Source organism: Mobula hypostoma, chromosome 21 (assembly GCF_963921235.1).
Source record: "Mobula hypostoma chromosome 21, sMobHyp1.1, whole genome shotgun sequence".
NCBI classification, from domain to species: domain Eukaryota; kingdom Metazoa; phylum Chordata; class Chondrichthyes; order Myliobatiformes; family Myliobatidae; genus Mobula; species Mobula hypostoma.
The window spans coordinates 6,642,714-6,662,321 of NC_086117.1; the positions used below are offsets into that span (position 1 = coordinate 6,642,714).

General features: G+C 47.2%; 1 protein-coding gene across 3 annotated transcripts in view; it reads left to right on the forward strand.

Annotated features, from left to right (window-relative positions):
• The first annotated feature begins 10,164 nt into the window (after window positions 1-10,164).
• The window catches only part of LOC134359764 (serine/threonine-protein kinase Nek6-like), a 176,494-nt gene continuing 167,050 nt past the window's right edge, over window positions 10,165-19,608 (forward strand). Inside the window, exon 1 of one of the 3 annotated variants that reach the window (XM_063073375.1) lies at window positions 10,165-10,557. The gene's annotated coding sequence lies outside the window, so the exon portion shown is untranslated. Of the gene's footprint in view, window positions 10,558-10,643; window positions 10,730-19,608 lie in introns of those variants that run through there. The other 2 variants (XM_063073367.1, XM_063073371.1) reach the window with 2 other exon arrangements.

Here is a 19,608-nt window from a genome sequence, read left to right on the forward strand (position 1 = left end):
CAAAATGCGGAAGAACTCAGCTGGTCAGGCAGCATCTGTGGAAATTAATAAACAGTTAACGTTTCAGGCCGAGATCCTCCTTCAGTACAGGAAAGGAAAGTGGGGGGGGGGGGAGATGGCAGAATAAAATGGTGGAGGGAGGGGAAGGAGGTTAGTTGGAAGGTGACAGGTGAAGCCAGGTGGGTGGGAAAGGTAAAGGGCTGGAGAAGAAGGAATCTGATTGGAGAGGACAGTGGACCCTAGGAGAAAGGGAAGGAAGAGGGGCAGCAGTGGGGGGGCAGGAGTTGATAGGCAGGTGAGAAGAGGTAAGAGGCCAGAGTGGGGAATAGAAGAGGGTAGGGGAAGGGAATATTTTTTACCGGAAGGAAAAATTGATATCCTTGCCATCAGGTTGGAGGCTACCTGGACAGAATATAAGATGTTGCTCCTGCACTGTAACTGTGTCCTCATTGTGGCACAAGAGGAGGCCACGGACTAACTCCTTGAAAGTGAGTCCGTAGGGTGTGGAATCAGTTCAGTGTTGAGGTGAGTGAGGTTATTCACGCTGGTTCAGGAGCCTGATAGTTGAAGGGTAATAACTGTTCCTGACCCTGTGGCGTGGGACCCAAGGCTCCTGTACCTCCTTCCCAACAGTAGCAGTGAGATGAGAACATGGACTGGCTGGTGGGGTCTTTGATGATGGATGTTGATTTCCTGCGACAGTGCGGCTGGAAGGTGACAAGGAGGAATTTCTGCAGCTTATGTAAGAATGCTTCATTATGGCGCAGTTGGAAATATTTCAGCTCTAGAGGTCTTTGTTCACTTCCACAGCTCCCAAGGGCCTTCCAGTAAACCATTTCCCTGAATTCTCAAGTGTCTGCATGTGTTTGTTTTCTCCCAGCCTCTTGGGAATCCGTTCTCTATGTAGCAGGCTCCGACTGGCTGTCTGAAAACAGTGGAAGTTCCAGAAATTCTTGGACCAAAGTGCTGGCGAGACGTACATTGAGGCCGCCTTTTATCTCGGGGAGGCGTGAACTCCTTTTGATAATCCAGTGAGTGCAGTACCTGTTACCGTTGGATAGACTCTGAACAGGACCTAACATGAAGTCACATCCATTTCAACAAAGGCAAAAGAAGCTTTGCTCTTTATCATTTCTAAGCACTCCCCTCTTCCAGGTTAGAGAGCCATGGAGCACTACAGCACAGAAACAGGCCCTTCAGCCCATCTAGTCTGTGCTGAACTACTATTCTGCCTCGTCCCATCAAGCTGCACCTGAACCATATCCCTCCATTACCCTCCCGTCCGTGTACCTATTGAAATTTCTCTTTCCCTGCCCCTATCTGTAAGGAATTTGTACATTCTCCTGTGACTGTGCTGATTTTCTCCCACACACCAAAGGCATACCGGTTGGTAGGTTAACTGGTCATTGTGAATTGTCCCGTGATTGAGCTAGGATTAAATCTGGGGATTGTTGGGCGGTGAGGCTTGAAGGGCCCCACCCACGCAATAAATAAACGTTGAAGTTGACTGCTGGCAGCTTGTTCCACACTCTCACTACCCTCCGAATGAAAAAGTTCCCTCTCAGGTTCTTCTTAAATATTTCACCTTTCACACTTAACCTATGACCTCCAGTTCTAGTCTCACCCAACCTCAGAGGAAAAATCCTGCTAGGATTTATCCTATCTATATCCCTCATAATTTTGTATATCTCTATCAAATCTCCCTCATTCTCCTACGCTGCAGGGAATAGCATCCTAACCTATTCAACCTTTCCCTAGGACTCAGGCTCTTTCGTACACTGGGTTTAAGCCGATGGGTGGGAAGCAGATATCTGATTCTCAGCTACAATCAGTCAAGCTGTGTGTGCTGAAGTATTTTCTTTTGGAGAAACATACTTGGAGATTGAGCAGGATGCTGCGTGCATTTCAAGAGCGTGTCTTATGAGGAACAGTCGAATGGGCTAGGGCTTTTCTCTTTGGAGCAAAGGAGGATGAGAGGTGACTTGATAGAAGTGTACAAGATGATAAGAGGCATAGATGGAGCTGGCTAATGGAGAGGGTGGGAATAATTCTCAGGTGATTGGAGGGATGTACGGGGAGATGTCAGAGGTAGGTTTTTCACTGAGAGTGGTGGAATGCCCTGCTAAGGGTGGTGGTAGAGGCTGATATTGTCTGTGAGGAGTTTGTACATTCTCTCCTTGACTGTGTGGGTTTCCTCCGGGCGCTGCAGTTTCCTCCCACGTCCCAAACACGTACGAGTTAGCAAGTTAACTGATGACAAGGGTGTAATTGGTTAGCACGGGCAGGTCAGGCCGGAAGGCCCTGTTATCCGGGCTGTGCCATAAATAAAAAATATTAATGACAAATGGAGAACTTTTGTTGACATTTCAGAGGCTCTTAGATAGGCACATGGATGAAAGAAAAGTGGGGGACCATGTGGGAGGGAACGGTTACATTGATCTTCAGGTAGGTTAAAAGATTGGCACAATATGTGTACTGAAGGTCTGTACTGTTCTATGCTCATGCCTGGAACCTCGGAACTGTTATGTCTTTAGGAATCCACTTTAGTTCCCAGCCCCGTCAACCCCTGTCCTATCCCCACCACTCAGCAAACTATTCCCTCTCTCCAGCGTCCATCCTATTTCACTGTCATAGTTCTGCCTGAATGTGTTTATGCCCACACCTCCCTCACCCCCTACCCCTCGCCCTAGAGTGTGTGCGAGGCGTGGAAACCCACGCAGACTTCCAAATCTGCTCCTTGTAAGGCTTGAGAATGCCCGACGCAGGCCTCTCCTGGTCTGAGTCGACATTCCCCCCTCCCTCCCCTCCCTCACCCCCTACCCCTTACCCTTCTCCAGGCAGAGGGTGCATATCATCAGCAAAACAAAAGCAAGCTGCTGGAAGAGCTGGGTGGATCAGGCAGCAACCGTGGAGTGAAGATAACAGTCAATGTCCTGGTTCAAGGCCCTTCATCCAGCAGATTGTATTTTTGGATTCCAGCATCAGCAAATCTCTTGTGTTTTCAGCTCATCACCGCTCTCTGTGTTCGAAAACCTCCTCCTCACATCTCGGTGGCTTTCTCCGCCCCTTCTCTTTAAATGCATTTGCCCTGATCTTTGAACTGTCTAAACATGGGAAGAATGTTTCCTTACCTTCGCAGCCGTCCCTGGCAATGAATTCCACACATTCACCACCCCCTGGCCGAAGAAACTCCTCCTCATCTCCGTTCTACAGGGACGTCCTTGTACTCTGAGGCTGTGCCCTCTGGTCCTAGACTCCCCCATTACAGGAAACATCCTCTCCGCATCCACTCTGTCTAGACCTTTCAATATTCAATAGGGTTCAATGAGTGCCCTCTCATTGACTGAAATCCAGTGTGTACAGACCTGGAGCCATCGAACACTTCTCGTATGTTAACCCTTTCATTCCCAGGGTCATTCCCATGAACATCCTCTGGAGCCTCTCCAATGCTAGTACATCCTTTTGTAGATAAGGGGCCCAAAACTGCTCACAATATTCCAATGACAGACTAACCTATGCTTTATTAAGCTTCAGCCTAACAATGGAACTGGAATAGGTAATATTAGTAGGTTCTTGCTAGCTGGCATGGAGGCATGGTCTGAAAGTCCTCTTTCCAAGCTGTGTGTTTTGCCCTGACTCTGGTATAGCAACTGCTCTACATGAGACTGCAATGGTCTTCGGAGAGTTGAGCACATCACAGCAACCATCCTCCCCTCCATGGACTCTGTCTACACTTCTCACTGCCTCAGTAAAACAGGTCAGCATGATCAAAGATCTCACCCACCCCGGACATTCTCTCTTCTCCCCTCTCCCATAGGCATCCGTTAGTCTCGTGAGACCATGGATTTGCGCCTTGGAGGGTTTCCAGGGCGCAGGCCTGGGCAAGGTTGTAATGAAGACCAGCAGTTGCCCATGCTACAAGTCTCCCTTCTCCACGCCACCGACGTTGTCCAAGGGAAGGGCATTAGGACCCATACAGCTTGGCACTGGTGTCGTCGCAGAGCAATGTGTGGTTAAGTGCCTTGCTCAAGGACACACACGCTGCCTCAGCCAAGGCTCGAACTAGCGACCTTCAGGTCACTAGACGAACGCCTTAACCACGGCCACGCCCCTGTCCCATGAGGCAGAAGATACAAAAGCCTGAAATCTCACACCAGCAGGCTCAAGGACAGCTTCTATTCCACCGTTATTAGACAATTGAAGTGACCTCCTATAGGATAGGATAGATTCCTGTCCTCACGATACACCCTGTTATATTTCACTTTATTGTTTACTTGCAATGCACTTTTTTGAGTAGCTTTTACACTTTATTCTGCATTGTTATTTGTTCATTTATTTGTGGTAAAATTACTTTATGTGTTTGTGTGTGTGTGAGTTATAGGTTCTGTGTTGTGTACCTTGGTCAAGAGGAACGTTGTTTCTATTGATGATATACGTGTATACGGTTGAATGATCATAAACTTGAACTTGATTGTTATTGTTTTACCTCATTCCATTTCAATGCGCTGTGTAGTAATCTACATAAGCAGGACAAGCTTTTCACTGTATCTTGGTACTTGTCACAATAATATGCCAATACCAGTAACACTTGATGCTTCTCGCTGTCTAACCTCGGTCCACGGAACTGTTCCGGAAAAAAACTTCCAGAAGAGTTCTGAGTACACCTGTGGTATTTCCCTCATCGATAGACATTGGAAAACCAAACACAACTCGCAGAATCCTTGCCCCCTTCCAAGGGAGTCCCAGTATTCCCTTACACTCTGAACTTCAAATGATCCTTAGACACTCCATGTGCCTACTCTTCTTGGAACGATTTATTAGTCATACAACAGCGGGTAGAAGCTGGCCTTGAGCCTGCTGGTATCACAAGGTCTGGGAATTTATTGATCAAACTTAACTGCCCATGATGAACTCACCTGCATTCCCAAGTGCTGTCGGTAAGGCAGTTCCAGAACTTAGGAGCGACACACACAAAGTGCTCAGGAAGTTTAGCAGGTCATAAGAACATGAGAACATAATAAATAGGAGCAGAAACAGGACATTTGGCCTGTCGAGCCCGCTCCATGATCCAATAAGATCGTGGTTGATCTGACCATGGACTAATCTCCACCTACCTGTCTTTTCCCCAGAACCATTAATTCCCCTACTACACAAAAATCTATCCAACTTTGTTTTAAATATATTTACTGAGGTAGCCTCCACTACTTTATTGGACAGAGAATTCCACAGATTCACCACTTCCTGGGAAAAACAGTTCCTCCTCATCTCCATCCTAAATCTGCTCCTCCAAATCTTGAGGGGTGATGCCCCCTAGTTCTAGTCTCATCTACCAGTGGAAACAACTTTCCTGCCTTTATCTTATCCATTCCTTTCATAATTTTATATATTTTTATAAGATCTCCCCTCATTTTTCTAAATTCCTGTCAGTACCATCCGAGGCAATTCAATCTCTCCTCATAGTCTAACCCCCTCATCTCTGGAATCAACCTGGTGAACCTCCTCTGCACCACCTCCAAACCCAGTATATCCTTCCTCAAGTAAGGAGACCAGAACTGCACGCAGTACTCCAGATGTGGCCTCACCAGTACCCTGTACGGTTGCAGCATAACCTCCCTGCTTGTAATTTCAATCCCTCTAGCAATGAAGGCCAACATTCCATTTGCCTTCTTGATAGCCTGCTGCACCTGCACACTAATCTTTCATGATTCATGCACAAGCACTCTCAAGTCCTTCTGCACAGCAGCATCCTGTAATTTTTAAATATTTAAATAATAATCTGCTCTTTTATTTTTCCTTCCAAAGTGGATGACCTCGCATTTACCAGCGTTGTACTCCATCTGCCAGACCCTTGCCCACTCACTTAACCTATCTATAGCTCTCTGCAGACTCTCCGTATCTTCTGCACAATTTGCTTTTCTGCTCAATTTAGTGTCACCGGTAAACTTAGATACACTACACTCGATCCCCTCTTCCAGATCGTTAATGTAAATCGTGAACATTTTCGGGCCCAGCACCGACCCCTGTGGCACACCGCTCACCACTGATTGCCAACCAGAGTAACACCCATGTATTCCAACTCTATGCTTTTTATTAATTAACCAATTTTCTATCCATGATGATACATCACCCCCAACTCTATGCATCTTTATCTTATGGATAAGTCTTTTATATGGCAACTTATCAAACGCCTTCTGGAAACCTAAGTAAATAACGTCCATCTGTTCCTCTCTATGCACTGCGCTCGTTATATCCTCAAAGAACTCCAGTAAGTCAACATCTATGGAAATGAATGAACAGACAATGTTTTAGGCCGTGACCCTTCACCAGGACTGGAAGGGAAGGGGGAAGAAGTCAGAATAAGAAGGTGGGAGGAGGGAGAGCTAGATAGGCTAGAAGGTGATAGATGCAGCCAGTAAGAGGGTGGGGGAGGGAGAAACTGGGACATGACAGGTGGAGGAGGCAAAGGGCTGGAAAAGCTGGAATCCAATAGGATAGAGAGTGGATATTGGGAGAAAGGGAGGGAGGAGAGGTACCGATGGGGAGGTGATAGGCAGGTGAGGAGATGAGGTAAGAGGCCATAGTGGAGAACTGAAGAAGAGGAATAGGAGAAGGGGGAAGGGGAAATAAATTACCGGAAGTTGGAGAAATCGATGTTCGTGCCGTCAGGTTGGAGGCTATCCAGATGGAATTTGAGGTGTTACTCCTCCACCCTGAGAGTGGCCTCATCATGGCTGTAGAGGAGGCCAGGGACCAACATTTCGGAATGGGAATGGGGACAGGAATTGAAATAGTTGGCCACTGGGAAATTCTGCTTTTTGCAGACGAGCAGAGCTGTTCGACAAAGCGGTCCCCCAGTCTACGTCAGGTCTCTCCAATGTAGAGAAGGCCATACTGGGGCACCAGATACAGTAGACGACCTCAATGCTTGACAGGTGAAGTGTTGCCTCACCTGGAAGGACTGCTCAAGACCCCGAATGGAGGTGATGGAGGAGGTGAGTGGGTAGGGGTAGCACTTTGGCCACTCGCAGGGATAAGGATTTAGGTTTCAGGAGGTGGTGAGCCCCAGCCAACCCCCTCATTCCCAAGCATTGTTGGGTAAGGAGATTCAGGATTTAAACCAGACTTGAAGACAGAGTGGGAGACACATGCACCAGCCTGCTTTTGCTTAATCAAAATCTTTCAGCCTTGCAGTTAAGCTTGTAAGTGACTGAGTGTCAGTCTTCAATGATTCATGAATGTCTGTTTTCCATATCTGTCATGGCTTGCTTAAGTACACCAGTGAGGAGAGTGTTAGTCTTCTGAATACACACAAACAACACTGGAGGAACTCTGTCGAGTACACACAGACAACACTGGAGGAACTCTGCTGAGTACACACAGACAACACTGGAGGAACTCTGTCGAGTACACACAGACAACACTGGAGGAACTCTGTCGAGTACACACGGACAACACTGGAGGAACTCTGTCGAGTACACACAGACAACACTGGAGGGACTCTGTCGAGTACACACGGACAACACTGGAGGAACTCTGTCGAGTACACACGGACAACACTGGAGGAACTCTGTCGAGTACACACAAACAACACTGGAGGAACTCTGTCGAGTACACATGGACAACACTGGAGGAACTCTGGCGAGTACACACAGACAACACTGGAGGAACTCTGTCGAGTACACACGGACAACACTGGAGGAACTCTGTCGAGTACACACGGACCACACTGGAGGAACTCTGTGAAGTACACACGGACCACACTGGAGGAACTCTGTCGAGTACACACAGACAACACTGGAGGAACTCTGTCGAGTACACACGGACAACACTGGAGGAACTCTGTCGAGTACACAGAGACAACACTGGAGGAACTCTGTCGAGTACACACGGACCACACTGGAGGAACTCTGTCGAGTACACACGGACCACACTGGAGGAACTCTGTCGAGTACACACGGACAACACTGAAGGGACTCTGTCGAGTACACACAGACAACACTGGAGGAACTGGGTCGAGTACACACAGACAACACTGGAGGAACTGGGTCGAGTAAACACATAATATACAGGAGGAATTCAGCAGGTCAGGCAGAATCTATGGAGAGAATAACCAGTTGATGCTTTGGGTCAAACGCTTCATCAGACCCAAAATGTCGACACTTTATTCCTTTCCAAAGTTCAAAGTTCAAAGTAAATTGTATTATCAGAGTACATATATGTCACCATATACAACTCTGAGATTCATTTCCCTGTGGACATACTCAGCAAATATATAGAATAGTAACTATAACAGGAACAATGAAAGATAAACCAGAGTACCTAAGGCAACAAACTCTGCAAATGCAAATATAAATAAATAGCAATAAATTGTGAGACATGAAATCGAATAATAGAGTCCTTAAAGTGATATCGTTGGTTGTGGGAACATCTCAATGGGTGGGCAAGTGTGTGTAGTTATCCCTCTTTGTTCAAGAGCCTGATGATTGAAGGGTAATAACTGTTTTTGAACCTGGTGGTGCGAGTCCTGAAGCTCTTGTACCTTCTACCTAACAGCAGCAGTGAGAAAAGAGCACGTCTTGGTGGTGAGGGCTTCTGATGATGGATGCTGCTATCCACAGATGCTGCCCGACTTGTTGAGTTCCTGCAGCATTTTCTCTGTGTAACTCTGGATTTCCAGCATTCCCAGATTCTCTTGTGTTTATAATTCTGAGAACATGAGTTGTAAAGAGTCCCTGAAAATGAGCCTGTAGGTTGTGGAATCAGTTCAGAATTTTGGTGATTGATTCAGGAGCCTGATGGTTGAGGGGTAATAACTGTCCCTGAACCTGGTGGTGTAGGAACCCAGTGAACCTGGTGGTATCTACCAACAACCCTTGGCATCATTTTAATGTGGTTGGACGAACGTATAGGGTGGATGTCAGAGGTACTCTGAGCTTTGCGAAGGCGGCAGCGTGGTGACACCGGTAAAGGGTGCCACGGTAACATAGCGGTTAGCGCAATGCTATCACAGCTCGGGGTATTGGCGTTCAGAGTTCACTTCCAATGTCCTCTGTAAGGAGTCTGTACAAACTCCCCATGAACACTTGGGTTTCCTCCCACAGTCTGAAGATGTACCAGTGAGTAGGTTCATTGGTCCTTGTCTGCGATTAGGCTGGAGTTAAATCGGTAGGTTGCTGGGTAGCGCGGCTCAAAGGTCTGCCTTTGTATCTCTAAATAAATAGAGTTAGTCACCACCTCTCAGCTCCAGGTTCGATCCAGACCCCGGGTGCTGTCTGTGTGGAGTTTGCATGCTCTTCCTGTGACTGAGTGGGTTTAGCCTGGATGCTCCGCTTTCCTTCTACATCCCAAAGACGTGTGGGTCAGTAGGTGAACTGACTGCCATAGGTCGCCCCTCCTGTACAGGTGGATGGGAGATTGTAGAGTCATAGAGCTAACACGGCACAGAAGGAGGCCCTTCGGCCCATCTTGTCCATGCAGACCAAGCTGTATACCTGAGCTAGTTCTGTCTTTGGCCAATAGCTGTCTAAACCAGGGGTTCCCAACCTGTTTTATGCCATGGACCAATACCAATAACTGAGGCATCCATAGGGTGGGAGGAGGTCTCTCTGTGTGTGCGTGGTTGGGTGGGATCGAAAGCAGCTTGGTTTCTTATTACTGTTTGTCTTTCTCTTGCTTGTATTGCTCTGCCCAACATGGTTGGCATGCTTTGTTGGCACTGGAGTGTTTGGCAATGCCTGTGGGCTGCCCCCAGCACATTCTTAGGTTGTGTCGGTTGGTAATGCGAAGGGCACATTTCACTGCGTGTTTTGATGTCCATGATAAATAATTCTGAATCTGAACATCTGGGTGGTGAATGTCAAGGACATGGTAGCCAAGCCGCTGACGGACAGAAGGCGAGGGATGAGTGCCAGTGGAATTCGCAGCGTTTTGGGATGGTGAGTGAGAGAGAGAGAGCGAGAGAGCAGAAGAAGGAGGGAGTTTGTAATTGCCGGCTAATCTGGTTTCAATTAGAGCGAAACATGAGCCAGCACAGCACGTGATTCAGAGAAATGTCTCCTGCATTCTTTCGTAGTACAAGGTTTCGTTTATCTGCTCTTTGGCTGGAAGTTTCATTTTCTTCTCCCACCCAACCCTTCCCCCCCCCCACCTCCTCCCCGTCCACCATCTGCTTCTCAAAGCCCACCCCCTTCCCCTCAGTATGGCCAACATCTGGCCCCAGAGTGAAAGCCTTCCCAGCTCACTGTCTGTGTCCTGGTGCCTAAGGCTAGAAGGCCGGCAGTAGGGGAACTCGAGAAAGCCTCACTTGCTCTCTTTGCAAAGTCAGTTTCTCTTCCCCTCCAAGAGAGAGAGAGAGAGAAAAAAAGCCGTACTCTTCCTTCTGGGAGAGCTTGCGTGGCATGTAAGCTGAATCAGCCTGAGAGAGTGAACGGATTTTTCACGCAGCATAAAGGCAGGTCGGTTTGCAAGAAAAAAATTTCCAGCGTGCTCTAGTTTGCCGAACCAGTTTCCCAGAATCTGCCAGGCAGTGCCTCTGCCAGACGCAGGCGACAGGTTGTGGTAGGTCTGCTGTTTTCTTCGCCTTTTATAACAAACACATGCTTTACTCTTTCCACACAAAACCGTTCACTGTTACGACGGGTCTCTAGCCTGCTCTGCACTTAAGAATGTTGAATGCATCCAATGTTAACACTTGGCGATGAGTGGAATTCCTTCTTTATCACTGTGAGAGGTGAGACCTGTACCATTGCAGATCTGGGCTAAAGAAGCCGTTGTTACTCCCAGCCACATGCCGGGGAATTTTGGGTGTTAGAAAGCTGTGGTATTTTGCAAAATAACTGAACCGAATTTTAGCTTGCTTCATTTGAAGACCCTTCATTCCTGTGATTTCACTCACTTTTTGCACTACTTAATTAATTTAACTTTTTATACGGTACATATTTGTTATTGTAATTGATTGATTTCTATTATTATGCGTTGCAATGTACTGATGCCACAAGTCAACAAGTTTCATGATGATATTAGACCTGATTCTGATTCTCAATTGTCCTTTGCTAATTTTTTACATGCCAAATGCAACTTTATCTAGTCCTGAAGAAGGGTCTTTTTGATTGTTTACTCTTTTCCATAGACACTGCCTAACCTGCTCAGCTCCTCCAGCATTTAGTGTGAGTTGCTCTGGATTTCCAGCATCTGCAGACATCCTTGAGTTTGAGTTTTTATCTAGTCCTCACCCACTACCCCTCTATAAATGGGGAAGTCACTCTACAAACAGCCAGAGGTTTGACTAGAGGCTAAGCTGTACCCCGGCCAGCGTCTTTTCAATGGACTTGACAACCTACCTCTTTGCGGACCATGGGTTTGCGAAGAGGGCGGGGGGATCGATGCAAGAGCCTGTGTCATGACGCTGAACTCTCTGATCTACCGCTGTTCGCAGGGACACACACACACACGGAGACAAACTTCAAGCGCTGCTGGCAGATCATCAGCTCGGGTGAAAGGTGCTCGAAACTTGTTGGTCTACCAGCACATCGTGATGTCCTTGGTGGAATGCTGCCAAGTGGTACATTCCAGACTACAGGAGTACGTGCTGAGTGATGCACAGAAGCTCGGTGCACTCTGCAAGGGCTTGGTGGGCAAGGACCACGATGTAGAGTTCTACTGGTACTGGAGAAGGAGGGGCGGGTTTGGGCGAGGAAGCCCCTCAATTATTATAGTAAAATACCACCCTGGAAGACCACGTGAGAGGTGGCAGTACTATCGATATATAGGAACATAATAGAATAGCGCTAAAAGCATTGGCCATGAACGTAAATAATGAAAAGGCATTGCACAGATTATTTTTTGTTTTTGTTTTAAAGTTGTGAATAAAGTTTATTTTGATAAAAAAAATAGACAATGTAGCTGTTACTTGCGGCTGAGTGCCCAGCTAATACCAATACCTTGTGGTTTCGACCCTCCTCAGTGAAGTTTTAGTTTTTATTTTATTTACAGATATAGCAGGGTATCAGGCCCTTCTGGCCCAACGAGCCCGCACCATCCAGTTATACCCATGTGACCAATTAACCTGATACCCCTACGTCTTTGGCATGTGGGAGGTTTCCGGAGATCCTGGAGGAAACACTTGTGATCGCAAACTCCCGTGACAGTGGCGGGAATTGAACCCGAATCGCTGGTGCCACAAAGCGCTACACTAACCGCTATGCTACCATGCTGTTTGTCCCAATATTCGACTGCGTGAAAGTCCCTCTGATAGTTAGCAACTTGAAGGTTCACCTCTTTAGATTAAGCAAGTCTGCATCTCCCATGAATATTGTAAGCGAAAACAGCGTTGTTATCCCTGGAGTCATTATTTGCGTCAGAGATAACCATCTGGTTATTTCCACCTTTATTGTTTGTGGGATCTTGTTATGGAAATATTTTCTGCCCTGGGAAAAAGTCTTTAACTGTCTACTCTACCAATGCCAGTTATCATCTTGTACACCTCTAGCAAGTTACCTCTCATCCTCCTTCTCTCCAAAAAGACAAGCCCTAACTTGCTCAACCTCTCCTCATAAGACATGCTCTCTAGTCCAGGCAGTATCCTGGTAAGTCTCCTCTGCACCCTCTCTAAAGCTTCCTCATCGGTCTCATAATGAGGTGACTGAAACTGGACACAAATTTCTAAATGTCATCTTCTAAGCGCTTTATGGAGCTGAAACTTTACCTCACGGCTTGTGAACTCAATCCCCCAATAATGTAGGCTAACACACTATATGCCTTCTCAACAAGCCTATCAACTTATGATCGATTGTGCCCAGAAGGATAGTGGCACACTTGGTCACAGATGCATCTCCAGGTCCAACAAAAGGTGCAATTGTTTGTCATAAATATTTTTCTTGTGATCGCAAGACCCTGTTGGATATTTGGTAACACAAAACGCTCGAAGCATAGTTATTGGTTAATTGGTGAGACGGACACTGGGGGAGCTGTGTGTCCTTGGTTGTTGGGCAGACCAGGCCCTTACAATGCAGCGTTGCCTGTTACAGCCACGCAGGGGAGGAGTTGGTCGAGGTGGTGTGGGACAAAGTAGAGTCGCGCTTGAATCCGTGCCAGAGGACCAGGCCCACGCGCTGCAGCATTGCTGGTTACGGCTACCAAGGGAGGAGGCAGCAGAGACGGTGTGAAAGAAAAGAGAGGCTAGGCGGGGGCACTGTGCTGAAACCTGCAGGCCAGCTCTCCCATTGGTGCCTGTCTCTGGCGTCCGCTTCCCGGAAGACAGGCTGGATTGCCTTCATCTGCAGCTGACCCAGTGAGAGATGAGGAACTGCTGCGTGCTTGTTCTTGCAGAAATGTGGCTCCAAAACAACTTCCCATGCTCCATCAGTCTTCAGGCAGTACCACACGTAGACTTTGCTAATACAATTCTGTGACTATGTGTGCTAATATAACTGTATGTGCCGTATGTATTGTACTTTCCACCTTGGCTCTGGAGGAACGATATTTCATTTAGCTTTTGTGTATAGTTGAATGACAATTCAACTTGAACTTGAATAGATGCTTCCCAACTTGTTGAATTTCTCCGGCATTTTGTGTGTGCTACCAGTGAGATTACTCTTCATTCTTCTCCCCTGCAAAAGGATCTAATTTCTTTACCCACTCATGATCAGACAAGCTTCGTATCTCAGGAATTAACAGAGTGAACTCTCAGCCAAAGTGTCAGGTTTCTTTACTTTGGAAGCTGGACTTTTGTCTCGGCAGATCTTATACTGGCATCAGACAAAGAACGAGGGTTAGTGGAAACATCTAGAAGGATGTTTGAAAGCTACGACAGATGGAAAAGTGCCAAGCACAATTTAGGCACACCATGAGAACTCTCAGCAATATAAGATTAAGCAATCAGTGCGGTGCCTGATCGTCACACACAGCTGCTCCTGATCAGGCTGGCTGTGGCAAGCCGTACTCCTGAGACAGAAGCTGCTCAGCCTGGGAGAGCGCGGCTTCAGTGGGCCTGATGGTCCCTTCACAGATCCTGCAGGGACCAGCGATTTCCGCTGATCTAATCACTCACCCTGTTCCAGTAGACAATGATCTCTTGTGGCGGCTGCTGTTCTGGCTTGATTAACTTTTATTTTACAACAACGAGCCTCTGCACTCCAAGAACAGGGGAAGTCTATCCACGTTCAGTCTCGTTGGGCTTGGACATGGCTGGCGGATGGGTTTCCTACCTCCCTGGGGCACTGACACGTGGCGACCTCAGCTCTGTCTCTGGTGGTCATGCTGTAGTGGGGATCGAAAGATTAAAGATTAGCTTTATTTGTCACATGTACATTGAATCGTCGAAGCGTACAGCGCACTGTGTCATTGTGTCAACGACCAACGTGCAGTGTGAGAGGGTTGTGCTGGGGGCAGCCCGTAAGTGCCCCATGCCTCTGGCGCCAATATTGAATGTCCACAACTCACTGAACCTAAACCATACATCCTTGGAATATGGGAAGGAAGGGAAGCACCTGGAGGAAACATCTGTGGTCACAGGAAGAACGTATGGATTCCCTACAGACAGTGGCGGGAATTGGCCCCCAGTAGCTGGTGCTGCAAAGCGTTACACCAACCACGATGCTACCACGTCACCCTGGATACCTAGACATCACCCTCTGATCGCCACCATCTCCTTTACCCCTCCCTGAAACTACAAAGAAGGCACGACAGCAGCTAAACTTCATTCGGAGTTTGTGGGGATTTGGTATGTCACCAAAGACTCTTGCAAATTTCCACGGGTGTACTGCGAAGAGAATTCTGACTGGTTGTATGATTGTCAGGTACGGAGGGGCCACTGCGCAAGATCGGAAAAAACTGCAGAAGGTTGCAAGCTCCATCATGGGCACTGGCCCTCCCAACACTCAGGACATCTTCGAAAGGTGAAGTTGGCATCATTCAGGACCCCCATCACCCAGGACACGGCCCTTCTCATTCTCACATTCAAGGAGGAGGTATAGGAGCCTGAAGACACACATTCAATGTTTCAGGAACACTGTCTTCCCCTCCACCATCAGATTTCCGAATGGACAATGAAACCATGAACACTACCTTGCTATTTTTTCCGAAGGGCCTGTATTGTGTTGTAGGCTTTCTGTTGTTCTATGTTCTTCTACCTCGCTATCTTTTCCTTTTTAAACTCTCTTTTTGCTCTAATTATTTATATATGAATTAAAATCATAAATTATATAAATAACATAATAAGATATATATTTTTTTGGATATTCTAAGTAGAGCAGTAGATGTAGTGTGTATGGATTTCAGCAAGGCATTTGACAAGGTACCCCATGCCAGGCTTATTGAGAAAGTAAGGAGGCATGGGATCCAAGGGGACATTGCTTTGTGGATCCAGAACTGGCTTGCTCACAGAAGGCAAAGGGTGGTTGTGGACGGGTCATATTCTGCATGGAGGTCGGTGACCAGTGGTGTGCCTCAGGGATCTGTTCTGGGATCCCTTCTCGTCGTGATTTTTAAAAATGACCTTGATGAGGAAGTGGAGGGATGGGTTCGTAAATTTGCTGATGCACAAAGGTTGGGGGTGTTGTGGATAATGTGGAGGGCTGTCAGAGGTTACACCGGGACATTGATAGGATGCAAAACTGGGCTGAGAAGTGGCAGATGGAGTTCAACACAGATAAGTGTGAGGTGGTTTATTTTGATAGGTCAAATATGATGGCAGAATATAGTATTAATGGTAAGACCCTTGGCAGTGTGGAGGATCAGAGGGATCTTGGGGTCCGAGTCCATAGGACACTCAAAGCTGCTGTGCAGATTGACTGTGTGGTTAAGAAAGCATACAGTGTATTGGCCTTCATCAACCGTGGGATTGAGTTCAAGAGCTGAGAGGTAATGTTACAGCTATATAGGACCCTGGTCAGACCCCACTTGGAGTACTGTGCTCAGTTCTGGTCACATCACTACAGGAAGGATGTGGAAACTATAGGAAGGGTGCAAAGGAGATTTACAAGGATTTTGCCTGGATTGGGGAGCATGCCTCATGAGAATAGGTTGAGTGAACTTGGCTTTTTCTCCTTGGAGCGACGGAGGATGAGAGGTGAGCTGATAGAGCTGTACAAGATGATGAGAGGCATTGATCGTGTGGATAGTCAGAGGCTTTTTCCCCGGGGCTGAAATGGTTAACACGAAAAAGCAGTTTTAAGGTGCTTGGAAGTAGGTATAGAGGAGATGTCAGGGTTAAGTTTTTTGACACAGAGAGTGGTGAGTGTGTGGAATGGGCTGCCAGCGACAAATTTCACAACCTATTCTGGTGATATTAAAACCGATTCTGATTCCAAACCAGAATCAGGAAAGGAGAGAAAGAAATGAGGTCTGGTTGTAATCCAAAGTTCGGAACTGTTGGTTCTGCTGGTCACTGAGTTTGCTGTTGGAAGGGGAGCTAGGGGACTTGGAGCCTCCTTTCGGGAGGTGAGTTGTTTGGCATGCCAGGACAGCTGAGGGAGTGCAGCCCCAACTGCTGTGGGGGCGGGGCTTGGAGCTGTGGTCCGATGGAGTTCTTGGGTTACAGAGCTTGGGTCGTTACCCTGCGGTACATTGTCGTTACAGTCATCTGTCAGGCAGATTATTAAGTGCAGAGTCAGAAGTCTCTGGAGCTGGCAGCCACCTTAAACTTTACCCCGAGTGTAGAATGTAGAACACGACAGCACAGTTCAGGCCCTTCGGCCCACAATGCTGTGCTAACCTATATAACCCTAGTTCAAGATCAATCTGATCCTTCCTTCCCCTCTAACCCTCCATTTTTCTATTATCCTGGCTAACAGACCTTTAACTGCCCCTAATCTATCTGCTTCTACACCTCTGCAAGTGTTCTGCATGCACTCACCACTCTCTGTGTAAAAAAGACTTTCCTTCAATCACCTTAAAATTATCATCATGATCATCGCCACGTGCCATGTGAGTGTTCGTGGTCTTTGACCATGATTGTTCTTGGCAAATTTTTCTACAGAAGTGGTTTGCCATTGCCTCCTTCTGGGTAGTGTCTTTACAAGACATGTCACCCCAGCCAGTATCAATACTTTTCAGAGATTGTCCCGCTGGCATCAGTGGTCGCATAGCCAGGACTTGTGATGTGCACCATCTGCTCATACGACCGTCCACCACCTGCTCCCATGGGTTCCTGTGACCCTGATCGGGGTTTGGGGGGGCTACACCTTGTCCAAGGGTGACCTACAGGCCAGCAGAGGGAAGGAGCACCTTACACCTCCTTTAGTAGAGACGTATCTCCACTCACCCCCACCACCCACTTAAAATTATGCCCTCTCGTATTAGCCATTTCTACCCTGGGAAAAAGTCTCTGGGTGTCCACTCTGTCAATGTGTCTTATCATCTTCTGCACCTCTGTCAAATCACCTGTCATCCACCTTCCCTCCAAAGAGAAAAGCCCTAGCTCACTCACCCTTTCCTCATAAGACACGCTCTCGAATCTTGAGAGGTGACTTGGCTGAGGATAAGATGATAAGAGACATAGATAGACAGGACAGCCAGAGGATTTCGCCAGCACAGAAATGGCTGATGCAAGGGGACAATTTTTTAGGCTGTTGGGAGTAATGTACAGGGGATGCCAGAGGTAGAGTTTTTTTATGCAGGAGTGGTGGGTGTGTGGAACATGCTGCCGGGTTGGTGGCAGAGTCAAATACATCAGAGGCCCTTCGATAGGCACGTGAATGGAAGAAAAGTGGAGGGTTAGAGGGGAAGGAAGGATCAGATTGATCTTGGAGTAGGATTATAAAGGTTAGCACATCATTGTGGGCCGAAGGGCCTGAACTGTGCTGTCGTGTTCTACATTCTACACTCGGGGTAAAGTTTAAAGTGGCAGCCAGCTCCAGAGACTTTTGACTCTACACTTTATCATCTGCCTGACAGGCGATTTACTCACAATGTATCGCAGGCTAAAACCTGATTTATTAAATCATCGTCACGTAAGAGTAAGTTCAGTGATCGTGTCACCACCTTGACTGTGTATGCCTTCCACGACCTGGAGCAACACGTTGCCTCCGCGTGGAGGCTTGCGTGCTTCAAGGACTTCATCTGCTCAGGGCCACCCATGTGGGAGCGGCTGTGGACGAGTGGCCAGGCGAAACCTGATCCAACCCCAGCTCCTGAGCCACACTTCATCATAAGTCAAGCCAACTCTGCCGTATATTAACCCCAGCTTGCCCCTGTGGTGCCCCACCCCAGGGCTTCCTCCACCTGATCCAAGCGCACCCTCTCACTAAGATCTGAGATGGCTTTACCGCGGTTCACCGATGTGGCCACGAGCTGGAGCAGTGGCTTGACAAAAGCCAATTACAAGTGTGAAGAGAAAAACACCTGCCATATGAAACAACTACAACTGTGCACGCACCTTGGACTGAGTAGTCTTACTGTAAATCTGTCCAAAGTTCAGAGTTCCCCTTCCTGCACCTATTCACATTGGCAATCTCCCCTCTTTTTATCCAGTCATTATTAAGATTAGCTTTATTTTTCATGTGTACCTCAAAACATCAAAGCATACAATGAAATGTGTGCCACCATGAAGAACCCCCATCACCCAGGACTGCCCTCTTCTCATTGCTACCATCAAGGAGGAGGTACAGGAGTCTGAAGACACACTCTCAACGTTTCAGGAACAGCTTCTTCCCCTCTGCCAGCAGATTTCTGAATGGACAATGAAACCATGAACACTATCTCACTACTTTTCCTCTCTTTTTGTACTACTTATTAAATTAAATTATATATATATATATATATATTTCTTACGGTAATTTATAGTTTTTATTATTATGTTTTGCAATGTAATGCTGTTGCAAAATAAATTTCACGACGTATACGGGTGATATAGATCTGATTCTGATTGCATCACGGATGTGCTGAGGTATCCTGCAAGTATTGCCGCATTTCTAGCCCCAGCACAGCTTCCCCACAACTTGCTAATCCCTTCGGAACGTGGGAAGAAACGTGGTCACAGGGAGAAAGTACAAACTCCTTGCAGGCGGCAGCAGGAATCGAGCCCCAGTCAGTTACCACTGGCGCTGTAAACCGTTTGCACTAACCACTACCGTGCCCCCTAGTGTTGAGGGCTTTCACCCTGAAAGTCAAAAGTCTATTTTGCTCCATACATGCTGCCCGACCACAAATATCCCCCGGCTTTCTGTGTGTGTTAACCCAGATCTCATGTGTCTCTGTTCAAAGTTAGAAGAGTGTGTGGTAAGTTAAAGGTTGACAGCTAAGTATGTGTTTTTAAAGCAGGCAGCAGGAGACAAATCACTAAACTAAACCAGTTTGACCTGTCTGTGAGTGCTTGGTTTGCTTAATCTTGCAGGCGTGGGCAGGTGAATGGGTTTAATGTGACTCTTATCAGCCGGAAAGAAGCCTTTAAACTAGCAAATAACCCATTATCAGTCCAAAACGGCAATTGCACAATGAAATGGTTAATAATTCTAAATGGGTAACAGAAAACAAAGACATTTCTTACTTCCCCTTTCAGGGTGTAGCAATGGTCTCCTGCTCCCTCAATGTCCCAATCTCTGGAAGCTGAATATTCTGACAGTACAACGGAGAGTGGGAGACATAGTTGCTGAACACAGCACAGCAGTAGGG